Consider the following 15,476-nt stretch of genomic DNA (forward strand, 5'->3'; position numbering starts at 1 on the left):
TCAGAGACCTGCAGGTCCATTTCCTGACTTTGTCCTGAAGTTTATTAGTTACCGGCTCCCACACTCCCTTGCTTAGAGGTTTGTCAATAAGAGGCATTCCAAGGTACTTGGAAGGTAATTGATCCCTTTGAAACCCAAGAATTCTGGTGAGGTTCCTCTGAATAGCAATGTCAGTGTTAAAAAAGAACACCTTTGATTTTTCAAGGCTTACCAGCGGCCAATGCAAAGTCGTTCAGGATTTCTTTGAAAGCTCTGGCTTCCTTGACCGTAGGAATGCCCTGCAGCATTGTGTCATCAACAAATTGTTGATGAGTAGAAGAAGCACCATCCGGGGTAAGTTTCAGACCCTGGATTCTTCCTTCAGAATTTTCCATTTTGATCGCTCTGCCTAGCCCTTCCATCATGAGAACAAAGAGGAAGGGGGAGAGCGGATCCCCTTGTCTGAGACCCCTAGAAGGCATAAAGGTTCTAGAGGGAGAGTCGTTAAGTAGAATGGAGAAGTTGGTCGTGGATACAAGGGCCATAACCCATCTTATCCAATTGTGGTCGAAGCCATAAGCTCTTAGCACTGCCCTGATGTAAGACTAGCTTAGCTTATCATAAGCTTTCGCTAGGTCAAGCTGCATGATCATACCAGCTTGCTTATTGCTCTTAAGAGAGTGTACCACCTCGTGAGCTTGTATGATGTTGTTAAGAATCTGTCTTCCTTCCACAAATCCAGTTTTCTCCTCTGAGACGAGAGCAGGTTGAGTCTGTTAGCGATCACTTTAAAAATAATTTTGTACACCACATTACATAAGGCTATGGGTCTAAACATGTCTGATGTCATAGCTTTTCACTGCTTTGGAATCAAAGCTATGAAAGAGGCATTAAGAGCTTTCAAAACAGTGTTGGATCTTCTAGAGTCTTCAACAACATCAATGATATCTTGTTTGACTGTTTTCCGGCAAGCTTTGAAGAAGTCCACATTGAAGCCATCAGGGCCAGGAGCTTTCCCATTTTGCATCTCATTGATAACTTCACTAACCTCCTCTTCAGACACTGGCCTGTTAAGATTGTGGTTGTCTTCCCTGGTTACAAGATTATGAATGAACTTGGTGAATTTGTTAATGAACCGAGATCTGTCGATGAGAGGCTCCTCTGCTATGCTAAGGAAGTGTTGAACTAGGACAGATTCCATTTCTTTGTAAGAGATGAGCTCTTTCCCTTGAGAATCTTTAAGTTTTGAAATTATGTTATGAAATCTGTGATTCAAGGTTGATCTATGAAAAAACTATGTGTTTCTTTCTCCTTCTCTAATCCACCGCACCCTCAATTTCTGTCTCCAGAAAATCTCCACTTGCATGCACCGATCATCCCATTTGTTGTAAAGAGAGTCAGCCTGAATTTTCCATTCCTCGGTAAAACCTTCTGAGATGATGATTTGATTAATCTCCTGGAGTTTCTGCTCAACTTCTCTTTTGGCTTTAAAAATATTACCAAACTCTTTTTTCTTCCAATCTTTAAGCCTAGATTTGATGTGTTTAAGTCTCTGCTGCAACATGAACAATTTAGTCCCTTGAACGGGCATATCTTCCGCCCACCATTTGTCAATATTGCTAGTGAAGTCAGGGTGAGAGAACTAGACATTTTCAAACCTAAAAGGTCTGTTCCTCGGTGTACCCATGAAAGTAGCTTCAAGCTGGACAGGCCAGTGGTCCGAGCCTCCGAAGGGAAGGATTAAATCTGACATATCAAGGCCTATGAGAAGAAGGTCCTCTAAAATTATGAATCTATCTAGTTTAGAGGCGACTTGAGAAGCCCCTCCCCTCTTATTATTCCAAGTAAAAGTGCCATTTACTGTTTCAGTGTCCACTAGCCCCATGTTATTCATGAAGTTTTGAAAGGCAATGGAATCTCTGTCTAGTTTATGGTACCGCTTTTTTTCTCTGTAAGAGATCTGATCATATTGAAATCCCCAACCAAAATCCAGGGCATATCAGGATATCTCTCTCTCAGCTTCTCAAGGGAGGTGAGAAGCTTAAGTTTATCTTCTAGTTTTTGAGGACCGTAGACGTTAGTGATCATGTATATCTCCTTATCACCCAAAGGTTGAATCGCTAGCGATAGATAGTTCCTAGAAGCTTCAACATCCAAGATTCCAAGTTTTTGAGGATCCCATAGAGTAAGAATCCCACCCGCTGAGTTATCCGCTTTAACCTCTAGATACTCATACTTGATTAACCATTTGATGTGTATCTCTCTGATCTTGTCCATCGAACATTTTGTTTCCTAAATAAAAACCATATATGATTTTTCTTCTTTCATTCTACTACTAAGAGTTCTTTGTTTCCTTTTACTTCCTAGACCCCTAATGTTCCAGATTGTAAGCTTCATTAAGAAAGGTTTGTAAAGGAGTAACTGGTAAGATCCCTCATCTTACCTGAGTTAATCATAAGTTTCCCACATTCCGTTAGCAGCTCATTCTGTGTTTTTCTTCCTCTTTTCCTACCTGGGTTCTTGGAAGAATGCATTGGTGTATCCTCCATCGTTTTCACTCCCATATTCTCCTCGCTTTCTTGTTTTCTTTTGACTCCAGAACACTTCGTTTGTGATCTCCACAGTAAGAGTTGTTGAACCCTGTCAAACTCCTCTTTTGGTAGAGAGTCTACCCCTTTGGTGATTCCCTGCTCCATAAACTTTTCTAAATCTAAATTCTCCCTCTCTAGAATCTCCTATAATTCATGGTCTTCCATTCCAGCCTCACTTGGGGTCGTCTCGTGGTCCCTACTGATCTCCATAATGCTCGAATATCATCCTTTTGTTTGTTGTTTTATGGTATATCCTCCATATTAGTATCCCTTTCCTTCTCAGTGGAAATATTCTTTGAAACCTAGTTTGTCCCGTTGTTTTCGACTTCTTTTTCTAAGATCTTGAAACTATTGTGACTCGGTTGTCTGTCTTCATTAATTTTCTTTTGGTATCGCTTGCCTGCTTTCCCTTTACCCCCAACCTTAGTAAAACCTTTGGGACCCTTGCCTGTAGTGGCTTTCATATTGCTCTCCAACTTGTTCAATGGGCAGTCTCTGTATAGGTGCCTATGTTCATGGCACTTACGGCACCTAAATGGGACGTGTTCATAGTCCACTACCTGCACCCATTCCTCGTCATACACTTCTAAAATGATTGCATCCAGAAGTGCCCTAGATAAGTCCATTTCCAAACATATCTGGGCGAAGGAAGTGTATTTGCCTCTTAAAGTAGCATATGAGATCTTTATAAAATGCCCTAGCTTGTTGTCAATAGCCTTTAGAGACTCCGACAACCAATAATCTAAAGGAAGGGAATAAAGTCTTATCCATACCGGCACCGAGGTGAAAGTTTCTCGTTCTGGGACAAAGTTCATTACCCATGGTCTCATATAAAGGCCTGCAGAAGCGTAAAAATAGGGTCCTCCCTCAAACACTCTGTCTTTATCCTCTAAGCTTGTGAACACCACCGTGAAGAAGCCCTTGGACCCAAGGTGAAGGTCAATTTCCCCCTTTGGTTTCTAGTGGTTCCTTATCCATGCTTGCAAAGCCTTCTCCGTCGGCCAAATCCCCATAAATTTATAGATAACAACATATTCCGACATGTGGTCTCTATGTACCTGCAGCGCTGGGTCACTTAAAATGACTTGAGGAATAGTGGTCGACTTGGGTTTACAGACCCCTAATGTACTCATAGGAGCACCTTTCAGATTGCTAACCTCTGTGCTATTCTCCTTACTAGCTTCCTCATGATTCTCTTCCTGTCCTTGAGGTCTGATAGTTTCCCATTTTTCTGTATTCTTAGTCTCTGTTACCACCTCCATTGGTTTCTTGAAGCGATGCGATCCAACTCCCTTGCTTATGTCCGCAACCACTTGACTATAGGAGGGAGCTGATCTCCCTCCTCCGCGCCCTGCCATGGTGACCAGCGACAAAACCCTAAAGCAAAACCTTGATATGCTTCACTGTCGCCTACCCTATGGCTTCTTTTTTATTATTTTATTAATAAAAGGTAATATGTATTAATTCTAAAATTTCCAATTTTTTAAAATATTTTATCAAATTTTAATAATCTTTTTTTTCAAATTTATCATTAATTTTCTTTATAAAAATAAATAATCTACCCAAAAAAACCAAGTCAATATCCATAAAACTTAATTAATAAATTGTTAATTAAGTAATATTATATATGGAATTAAAACTTGAAAAATAATATAAAATATTATTATTAATATGGCATGATATTACAATTTATGTTCCTTATCATAGTTTAATATTGAGAATTCAATTTTTATTATTATTTAAATTTATTGTTGAATTGAGGTTTCTGTGATCCATAACATTTTTAAGAAGAGTTTCGACGTAAATGACTTGTAGAAAACTTTTGTTGATGTGTTTCGAACCAACCAGTGTGGTTCATCGTCAAGACAAGTTGAAGAGTCAGATCATGGCTGCATATTAAATAGGGAGAGCAGATCTTCCAAACGGCTAGGTTGACCATCAACGTCTATATAAAAAACGGCTAGATTATATAATAATATTATAATGTTAATTATGGGCTAATAAGTCGAAAGGTAATAACTCATAGTAACAATATAATATTATAATCATAGTAAATAATTTTCTTCTTAATAAATAATTCAATAATTTATATATTATAATATATTATATATTTGAATCTTATTCTATTTTATTTTATTTATATATTTTTATTTGGTTATTAAATTAATTCTTTTTAATTTTTGTTAATCATTTAAATCCAATAGGGATAAGATATACTCAATCTAGGTCAAGTAAAGGGGAGTTTTATTATAATATTGATATAATATAACTAATAATCGAATGGAATTTATTTATCTTTAAGGTGATTGGTTGAGATCTTATTATGAGTTGTTTAGTAACTTTCATTTCTATTAGTTACTAATTTTTAGTTTTTAGTTTTATTTCTCTTTTATTTAACTTTTTAGTTTTTTTTCCTTCCTCATTTATTATTATTATTTATATTTTCCTGAATTATATTTGTTTTTTATTATTATATTAAAAATATATTTTAATAAATTTAGTTATAAAACAAATATATATATCAATTAAAAATACACATATATAGTAAAGTGTATATAATATAAACAATATTAGTTAATGAGATTTTGTAATTTTTGGCGGTGACATTCAACAATATAGTATAATATTTTATTAGTTGTTATATTTTTGTGATGAAATGTTAAGCATTTCTTTCACCGAAAAAACATATCATTTATCCATAGTTTAACATTATGAATTCAATTTTTGTTATTTATTATTATTATTTAAATTTATTTATTTGTAAGGTGATTGGTTAAGGTCTTCTTATGGGATGTTTAGTGAGCTCTAGAGGCTTTTCTCCAAGCTTTTTGAGCATAGGAATAAAATCTTAAATCAAACTAAATAATTCTAGGTCCGATAGAAGAAAGTTTGGTCTTAGTGGACATTAACCACCACCACCATCATTAGTTACTATTTTTTTTTGTTTTTTGTTTTATTTCATTTTTATTTAACTTTCTGATTTATTTATTTATTTATTATTATTATTATTTTCCATTTTATTGCCTTTTTTCTCTAATTTTTCAATTTAAGATCACTTACTATTATATTAAAAACATATTTTAATAATTTTAATTATAAATATATGTGTATGTATTTGTTAATATAAACAATATTAATTAATCATATTTCTTAAGTTTTGGCCTAACTTCAACAATACAATATTTTATTAATTGTTTTATTTTATATTAGTCTTTATTATTTTTTAGTTTACTTAAGCTAAACCACAAATACGAAAGACTGTGTAACTCTTGTTTTATATAAAATTTAAATACTAAAAAATAATATTTAAATCTTTTAACTATTTATACAAAATCTAACCATTAAATCTTTTAATATATAAATATATCAATATTTTTACCCAATTTTACATTATTTTTATAAATCTATTTAATCTTTATAATGTCTTAATACCTTTTTTATATCCTTCAAAACTAATATTAAATCCTTAATATTAATATTCACTAAACACGTTTAAGACAATATCAGATAATTAAAACATTAATAATTATTTAATATTTTTTTACCCTCATCGTAACTTTCATTTGAATATGAAATATTACATTTCGCTAATGCACTATGGTGCATTTTGAAAGAACTGGCTATTAGGCCAATTGATTATCACTCGCAAAACTTGCTCATAAATATTTATCTAAGCTTTGTAAATAGTGAATATAATTATATAATTATTTATCTAAGTTTTGTAATAGTGAATATAATTATATAACTATATTATTTTACGTTGTATGTACTGAAATACAACATCTATCATCATCTCATCATGTACAAAAAAAACAAAAACAACAATAACATATAGTTTGATCTTGTAACTTATTGAAGTTGCAATGTGTCTTCGTTAAAAAGCATATGGAAATAAGTATGAGTAACATTCTTTATTTGTTTAAAAATCTTCCAAATTTCCAAAAGTTGTGAAGCATCTTTTTTAGAGAATATGTTTGTTTTGTGTCTCGTTCCTATAAATATGGTGACAAGAGATAAAATAAACATGTATGATGTATGATGCAGAGGATCTCTTCAACAATAGGCAAAAGTATGTGGTTATGAAACCTGTGAACTTTATTGGACTAGTTCCTAACAATCATAGAGACCCCAAAACCTGTAAAGATTTGCTCATTTTTCTGTGGCAAAAATTAGAAGGAATTTCAGGGGCAACAACTTTACATAGTTGTTTTATCCTCTTCCCAGATCAATCTAATGTTTAAGGGAGTGGTTGGCTTATAGGAAAAGGACAACCCCACCTCTGTAGGATGCATTTTCAAAGGAAGCACCATCAAAATAGGCCCATGGGAGCGCATGATTTATATCTTCAACAATGATATTCTGGGGAGCATAGGTTGTTTCCAATGAGGGTAGAAGAGGATAAATTGCAAGAAACTGAGCAACTACCTTTTCGGGGGCCGAGAACTGCTCCTGAAATATGCATTTGTTCCTGGTAGTCCACACCCCCCAACAAATGAGAGGTGGGATATTCCTATTATGTTTTATGCTTACTTGGTCCCACTAGGATTGCCATGCTACCTGGAAGGACTCTCCTTGCCACACTATACCAAAACCAAGTTCATTTTTGCAGTATGCCCATACCCTCAAAGAGAAAGGACATGTGATAAACGAGTGGGCCATTGTTTCTTCACTATTTTTGCACAATGAACACATTAAGGCCCTTCCTCCCGATGCTTTTATAGATTGTCCCAATATGGTATTTTGTTTTCCAAAAGGCACCACCACATATATTGCTTGGCCTTAGCTAGGTAGTGTAATCTCCATATCTTTATCCACCACCATTCCTGGGTTGTTGACAGATTACCACTGATCAAGTCCACATAACCTGTCTTAGGAGTATGCTTCCCGAAGGCAGAATGAATTTAACAAAGAGAGTCCTCTTGATCTTACAACCGAACATGTGAAACAATCAATGTTGTGGTATAATTTTGCCAGGATTCCTCATAATCATTCAAGAGATTCAACTGAGCAACATTGGTGCAACCTTGAGCCCATATGGAAGTTTTCAAATTATCCACCACCTAATTGAGAGTAAGCATGCCCTGATTATTTAAACAATTTACCATTTCGTTGGGTAAGCAATAATGTATCCCATAACCAACCTAAGGATCCACCCTTATCCTTAGCTTTTCTCCATTGCCCACCTTCCATGAAAGACCATCTTCGATCATTATGAATGAAGATAAACCAACTTTCCATATAACAAATACCTTGGGTTTTCTCTTTTCAGGAAAGAAAATCCATTCTTCCACCGAGTTGGGATATATGCTTGTCTTGTACACTATATAAGTCCATGAGTTGTTTGCTGAAAAGAGCCTTTAACGCACCTTGGTAGCCAAAGCTTTTACAAAGAGAGGAAATGTTCTTTATTCCTCAACCACACCCCCGCCCTTCCCACCCCCCCCCTGTGCCTTGGGGATAACTATTTTCTCCCAATGCACCGGTGGGAGCACATAATATTCTTTTGAGCCGACCCATAAAAACCATGAGCATATCTTCTAGATGGATTTAAGGACCCATTCAGAATCCAGGATAAAGACATCTAATAAACCAAAATAGTTTCTAAAACAAGCTTAATTAGAACCAGTCTACCAACTCTTAACAGTTATCGTAAACTCGATACCTTTAGTATTTTTTCCATTTTCTCTAGGAGCCACTGCGAGTCCACCTTCCTATAGTCATTTGGTTTTAAGAAAAACCCCAAATACTTTAACCCTTCTTCTAAGTTGCTGATGTGAAAAGGAAAGACTTCTTGCATGATCCTGGATTCATCAATGGAGAGAGCTTAAGGCAGGAGAGCAGATTTCGAGATGTTAACTAGCATACCTATAGTTTTCTTAAAGAGGCCCAAACCTATATTTATAGCTACAAAGTCACCTTTGGATCCATTTCTAAACACAGTCCACCTTCCTATAGTCATTTGGTTTTAAGAAAAATACTTTAACCCTTCTTCTAAGTTGCTGATGTGAAAAGGAAAGACTTCTTGCATGATCCTGGATTCATCAATGGAGAGAGCTTAAGGCAGGAGAGCAGATTTCGAGATGTTAACTAGCATACCTATAGTTTTCTTAAAGAGGCCCAAACCTATATTTATAGCTACAAAGTCACCTTTGGATCCATTTCTAAACAATAGAATATTGTTTACAAACAAAAGATGAGTGATCACCATATCTTTCACCATTGCCACATCCCTAAGATCCCCCTTTCTTCTTGCTTCAATTTTTTTTTTTTCTATTCATTAATTAAAAACATTAATAATACCTTAATACATTTTCTATGCTGTTCAAAACTAATATCATGAATAACATTAATAATACTTTAATACTTTTTAAAACTAATTTAAATCTTGACAGAGTGGAACGAGATATATTTTTTTCGATATTTTGTTTTGCATTGGATATGCTAATCAGTGAAGAAAAACCTACTTTCTATTACAATAACATTTATGCGCAGACAGTTAGACACATTATATGTGTGATATGGGTGTGAACTATGGGCTAGTAGCATCCTTGTTTCAAAATGGAAACAAATTGAGAAAATCCAAAAACGCTTGATCATGAGCAAGTTCAAAATAAAAATTTTGGTTCCTTATGAGATAATGTTGAGTGAAACAGGGGCAGCTCCCATCGAAGCAATTGCTATGGTGCGTCTTATAAGGTACCTAAAAAAAATTGGGCAAGTGAGAGTAGGTAGATGGGCGAAAGTTATCTTAAATGAAGGCATGAGTGAAAGAAAGAAATTATGGATGAGACAAAACAACAAATGGATGCAAAAATAGAATATTTACCTCAATGCTTGTCCCGCAAATAGCAAGGACTTAAATAACTTTGCTATGGATAAGTTTCATAAGCATATATGGGGAAAAGAGTTGGGTAGAAAGAAGAAGTACAACGTTCATGAATTCAACTTGTGATCTCCAACAAAAAGAGTACATTAGAGCTAGCATTTTGTGGAGAGCAAATATTCTTAATGCTCAATTAAAAACTAACTCACATCAACTTCGGTGTGAAACACGATAGTGGAAGAGACCTAAAGAAGCTTGAGAAGAACAAGTGTGTACTTTAAAAGGAATTGAGCAAATGAGAGTAGGTAGATGGTTGAAGGTTATCGTAAATGAAGACATGAGTGAAAGAAAGAAATCATGGATGAGACAAAACAACAAATGGATGCAAAAATGGAATATTTACCTCAATGTCTGTTCCACAAATAGAAAGGAGTTAAAGAATTTTGCTATGGAGAAGTTTCGTAAGTGTATATGGGGAAAAGAGTTGGGTAGAAAGAAGAAGTACTATGTTCAGGAATTTAACCCCACTTGTGATCTCCAACAAAAAGAGTACATTAGAGCTAGCATTTCGTGGAGAGAAAAGATTCTTAATGCTCAATTAATGACTAACTCACATCAACTTCAGTGTGAAACGAGATGATGGAAGAGACCTAAAGAAGCTTGAGAAGAACGAGTGTGTACTTTTTGCACTTATGGGGCAGTGCAATCGGAAAAGCATTTCATTTTGGAATGTGATGCTTTTAGAGACATCGGGGACAATTATGACAATATGTTAGCATCAATTTCTTGGCATTGTCTTTTCAGTGAGGGGACTGTTAGAAGGTTGGATCAACTCATCGTCAATTTGAGTAAGAAAAAGATTGAATTGCAAAGAGAAAAAAACAGGGAGCTTGGTAGTCCCATATAATTTTTAGTCTCGTGGACGTTAAAATATCATTCATTCATTCATTGAAGCCTGCTTTCCTTACAACTTGTCTCCGTTGGATAATGTATTCCCATACTCGGGGTTTCTTTCTCAAAGCAAACAGTTGCAGGGTGGAGGATTGAAACTGGTTAATAAAGCGGATTGAAGCAAGTTCAATAATTGGTGATATAGATGGCTCTCATTAGGGGGGATAATGACCTTAATCAAATCAACTTTGAAGGGTTTACCTATATTCTGGTTTACACTTGCCAAGATTGTTAAATGGATAATCCACAGGATTCATTAGTGCATGAGTAGTTTCCTTTCGAATGACAGGAAAAGAAATGCCTTTCAACATTTGGTCAAATGGGATTTGCTAGCTCAACCAAAGCACAATGGCAGATGGGGGTTTAATAATCTCCATTAGTTTAGCCTGGCCCTGGCGATGAAAAGTACATGGAGAGCTTTCACAGATGAAAATATCTGGAGCAAAATCATCTTAGATAAATATCTTCATAATCAAAAGATAACAGACTGGTTATGGTCTTTTAAGCAACCCACTCATTGTGTTAGATCAATTGTGTGGAGAGGAATGTTGACTACGATCCCTTGGATCCAAAGGTGGATGAGCTGGAAGGTCGACAAGGGGATGTAGGTAAAATTAGGAACCTTCCCTTTAATTGGAGAATCTTTTGTCAATTCTTTATCCTCTGACTTAGTTTATTGAGGAATGGAACATTTTTATTAAGAACCTCCAAGGCTACAGGCTCACCCTTTTGGATGACGAAGACTCTTTTGTCTGGGCATGAGAATCATCGACTGGACAAATCACTGCCCATTTAGCTTGTTGTGCAATCTCTGAGTGTTCTACCCAACAAAGTACTAGGTCGTGGCACACGAAAATCTAGAAGTGGCATATACCTCCAAAGTTAAAGTGTTTTACATGGTTGGCCTTAGGAAATCAAATCCAAATTGGGGATGTTCTAATAAGGAAAGGTTTCCATAGTTCGAGCATATGCTCCCTGTGCTTAAGAGATTCTAAATCCACTTCTCATTTAATTTTCAAGTGTGCTTATTCAAGATCCCTCTGGATTGATGTTCTTAATGATTTAAATATCAGGGCACCTGATCCCATTGAGCCTCTGGATCAATGTCTCCACTAGTGGGATCAAAATATGGGATCTCTCAAAACCACTTCCGGTTTTCATTGCATGGGGAATTTGGAAAGTAAAAAATAAATATATTTTCGAAGGAAGGCCCAAAGAAATTGTAGGTATTCTTCCCAAATCATAGGTTCCTTTTATGATTATGCTAAGCCTAGAAAGCCTCTTGGAAGACAACCTTTCTGTTTTCCCTCTTGCACCTTTTCTGCATCTGTTGGTTTTTTTTGATAGAGCCCATCAAGCAAGGGTGTGTGGAGGTGGTGAAACCATCTTCCTTCGTGGTAGCACTTCCTACTATATTTGGTTAAACACTAGTGCAGGTTCAAATGCAAACACTGTAGTGATAGTTGCTTGGGTCCTTTTTGTGGCTGCTTCTTTGAGAATATCCTCGCTTCACATCTACGAGGACTCTAAGTGTGTGGTGGACCAACTGTTGGGGAAGGGCCTCTTGAGGGTTCTCTCCTTAAGCTACTGGTTGAACCGTACCCTACACCTTAAGGGCCTCTTTCAATCATTAACTTTCCATCACATCCTAAGAGAATGGAATAATGAAGCTGACTTGTTATCCAAAAACACACTTTAGGAGGAGGAAGGAAGGATCTTTTTTGAGGAACGAAAAAGCCTTCAGCTGATAAGGAGAGGGCCCTTCCAGATTCCTAATGATATGCCATTGATTAAGCAAGATTCTGGTTGCTAAATCTTTTTTAAACAACTCTCTATATTGTTCATTAGTGATCTAGAAAGTGGTTTCTTTCAGATTTAATTTTGAATTCAACTTTAAGATTAATAGTTTTTTTTTTCCTATTTTTAAAATTCTATTATCACTCTACATACTTCTTCAATATTATCATCAGATTGAATCCTAGTTTTTTAGATGAAAATTTGATGAAGAATGCTTTTGCTAAATCCAAGAGGCTTTGTATTTTTAGCTTCTATACTCCTCTTTTTTAATAGACTGGATGATATCTCCTATTTAAAAAAAACATTCATTAAAAAAATTTAAAATAATATTCATTAACTAAAAACACTTTAAACCATTTCAAACTAACTCGTAAATCTAAATATTCTTCTAGAAGTGAATGTAAATCCAAATATTCTTCTAGAATTACTAATTTTCTTGATCTTGAACTACAAGCCCCCTTCTTTGAACATCTTCTTGAACCTAAATGTGACCACCGACCACCTCTCATAACAGTACGTCCGACTTCCGAGCCGCCTGCCAACGGGACCGTTTACTTATCTCGGTAAATGAAAATGGCCGCGCTATATGATCCCCCAGTGAAATGGGTCCACATGATTTGAACCCGTGACCGGTAAATGCAAAATCTGCGCGATATCATGGTTTTCAAGATCCTGGTCCCTGTCTGCTCCCATTCCGCTGAAATTTGTTCTGCTCGGGGCAACGAACACAAGCTTCATCCGCCCCAGTCTATTTTACAGCGAGGTATACCTTTTCCCATTCTCTGTTTCTACGGCTTCGTCACGTCAAGAGTAAGCATTCCAATGGATGAATTCTCTGAGGGTTTAAGAAGAATGCTGCTTATTACGGAGCCTTACAGCGCAAAAAAAGAAAGAAATGAAAACAAGTTTAGGCAGCACTCTCAAAACTCTTAACTTAAAATCTCCGTTTTAGTTTAAATTTCTGTTAATAAATTCAACTGAAACCCTCGCGTCTTTTCGTTAAAAACCAAAATGTTCAGCCTTGTCTTCTTTCAAATTTGAATTTCCGGACTTTGGCGTTTTGTGTTGCTTTAGAGTTACAGGCAAAATTGCCATTCCGTTCAGGAAACTCTAGTTTCTGTTTTTTGGTCTTTACACTGGACATTTGCAGAATCGGGGTTCGTTAAGATTAAATGGTAACACAAACCCTGATTTTCAGGCCTTTTTAAAATTATTAGTAAGTGAAGTTGCCTCGAAACGTGCCCCGACGTTGAAGTAGATCTTGGGGTTGCACTGCATCACACGGACTTCCTTCCGTTTTGGTGCCAGGTTTGACAGGTGTCTTTTCCGTCAAAATCGCCCGGAATCTCATCCTTTTTGATGATTATACTATTCCGGTGGGGGCAGACCACAACAATGAAACCCTGGTGGATGGCTTAATAATCCGATGACTTCACCAGTGAACCAAGGCCCCGTCGGCAAGGCAATTGAATCTGAAATTAAAATCTCCCAGTGTCGCAGCTGGTGTACATAATCTTTTAAATTTAAAAGTATGCATTTTGAACCAACACGAAAGCAGGATCCGAAGTTATATTAATCTGCTCATGCTTGACCACGATGTAGGTGTAGTTTGCCATTTAAATTTCTGAAGCTTGAAATGCATTGTCATTCCTACATTTACATCCTTGATATATTTTTCTTAATGTTCCTTGGTCCAATGAATAATGTCTTTTCTTTTTGACAGAAATAGATATCAAATTGTATTATAGAAGTGCTGCCGCTGAACCGTCCAGCCTGAATTGACAAAAAGATATAGCCAAAAATCCCCGGACAGGATTCGAAAATATCGTACCAATTGTCTTTTTTGCATCTGTATTTAAGTTCCCAAAATTTCGTATACAGCTAATTAAAGTGACCTAGCAAAAAAATGACATTCCAAAACATGGCAAAATATAAACCTAATGAAAATCAGTTCCACTGTATACATCGGGTACCCCGAATGATACCAGGATCAGTTGGCTGAATGACAGAGGGTGGCTTTAAAGCTTGGCCAGATGGTTGTTCACTGTAGACTCCTTATTGTCCGTCATAATTTCTTCCCCAGAAGATCCTGAAAAATAAGCGTGAGCCGCTAAATGGTTAACTTCATTGTTGTTCTTCTTCTCAACTTCCAACTTGTCAATCCTGGTCTGCAGCAGAACTAATTTGTGTGATACCTCTTCAATAATCAATGTGTTATTCTCCACCTTGATGCCCATTCGCCTCCGCTGATTTTGAATAATCTCTAACTGAGAATTGTTTCCTAATACCTGCCTTTGCATAGTCTCTGCCTCCTGAGAATTTCTTCTTTTCCATTCGTTTCCTCGTCCTCCTACCTTCTCATGTGTAATGCCGCACAATCCTGAACTTCTGTAACGCTCTTCGCACACCATCAAATGTCTCTTCTCAGTTCTGAGTTCTCACACCCTGCGCAGCAGTGAGAATGCCTATGGAAATCTGCCATTTTCAATGCACCCAAGATTACAGCCTGCCTGAGCCTCCTATACTTTGGAGTTTGCTCATATTTTCACAAGATGGGACCAAAACTCTGGCTAATTACACTGTTAATAGAGATGTATACAAGCTGGTGAGGGGATAGTCCTGCCATTTCACACAGTTTGCACTTGAGGTTGAAGTTAATACCACATATGCTTATTAGTCCCATTGTCAAACGAATTAATGGATCCGCCTCTGCTGTGATGGGTGATGAAGGGAGGGAATTATAGCTCCATTGAGAGGAGTACCTACCTGTGAGGTCTAGTGCCAAATGTCCATTCTACTCGTGCCTTCAAATCCCGACCTGTTGCTTACTTCGAACTTCATGGAATATAATTAGTTGTGATGCCTCCGCCATTTTTCTTGAAGTGCCCCATTGGCAAACCGGTGGAGTTTAAGTGCCTTAGAACATGATAAAATTTGCCTTTGGGATGCTTTTAGCCAATTTTTGAACTCTGTTAACTTTTTGTGTTACTCACTGAATCAAGGCTCTAGGGGGGTTAATGATTAAAGCATCTATTTAGTTATCACCATTGAGTTTCCAGTCACTAAGATGCGATGAAATCCTTGATTCTTTATAAGTATTAATCCTTGGAACAAAGTTAGAGCCTTCGTGGGATTGCAGGTTGGTTCTCCGACTCCCCATGGGATGGTGGTTCCTTGTTTTCATCCAGGACCAAGGATAATATCCCCCTGCACCTGCTGCGTCAAAATGAATAATGCTTTCTAGTGCAGCAAGAAAGAAAAAGTTTATTAGTTTTCCATTTAAATTCGGAAGCTTGAAATGCATTGCCCTTGCAAGTTGCGACATTTACATCCTT

The 15,476-nt window shown here is 36.5% G+C and overlaps 1 protein-coding gene across 2 annotated transcripts in view; it reads left to right on the top strand.

Annotated features, from left to right (window-relative positions):
• Positions 1-12,622: 12,622 nt before the first annotated feature.
• LOC149244719 (uncharacterized) overlaps positions 12,623-15,476 on the top strand; it is a 51,564-nt gene continuing 48,710 nt past the window's right edge. Inside the window, exon 1 of one of the 2 annotated variants that reach the window (XM_089374967.1) lies at positions 12,623-12,904. The gene's annotated coding sequence lies outside the window, so the exon portion shown is untranslated. The remainder of the gene's footprint in view (positions 12,905-15,476) is intronic. The other variant, XM_089374968.1, reaches the window with a different exon arrangement.

The sequence above is a fragment of the Pinus tabuliformis genome, chromosome 8 (assembly GCF_031772625.1).
Source record: "Pinus tabuliformis cultivar Carrire ecotype Pingquan chromosome 8, CPIR1, whole genome shotgun sequence".
NCBI lineage: Eukaryota > Viridiplantae > Streptophyta > Pinopsida > Pinales > Pinaceae > Pinus > Pinus tabuliformis.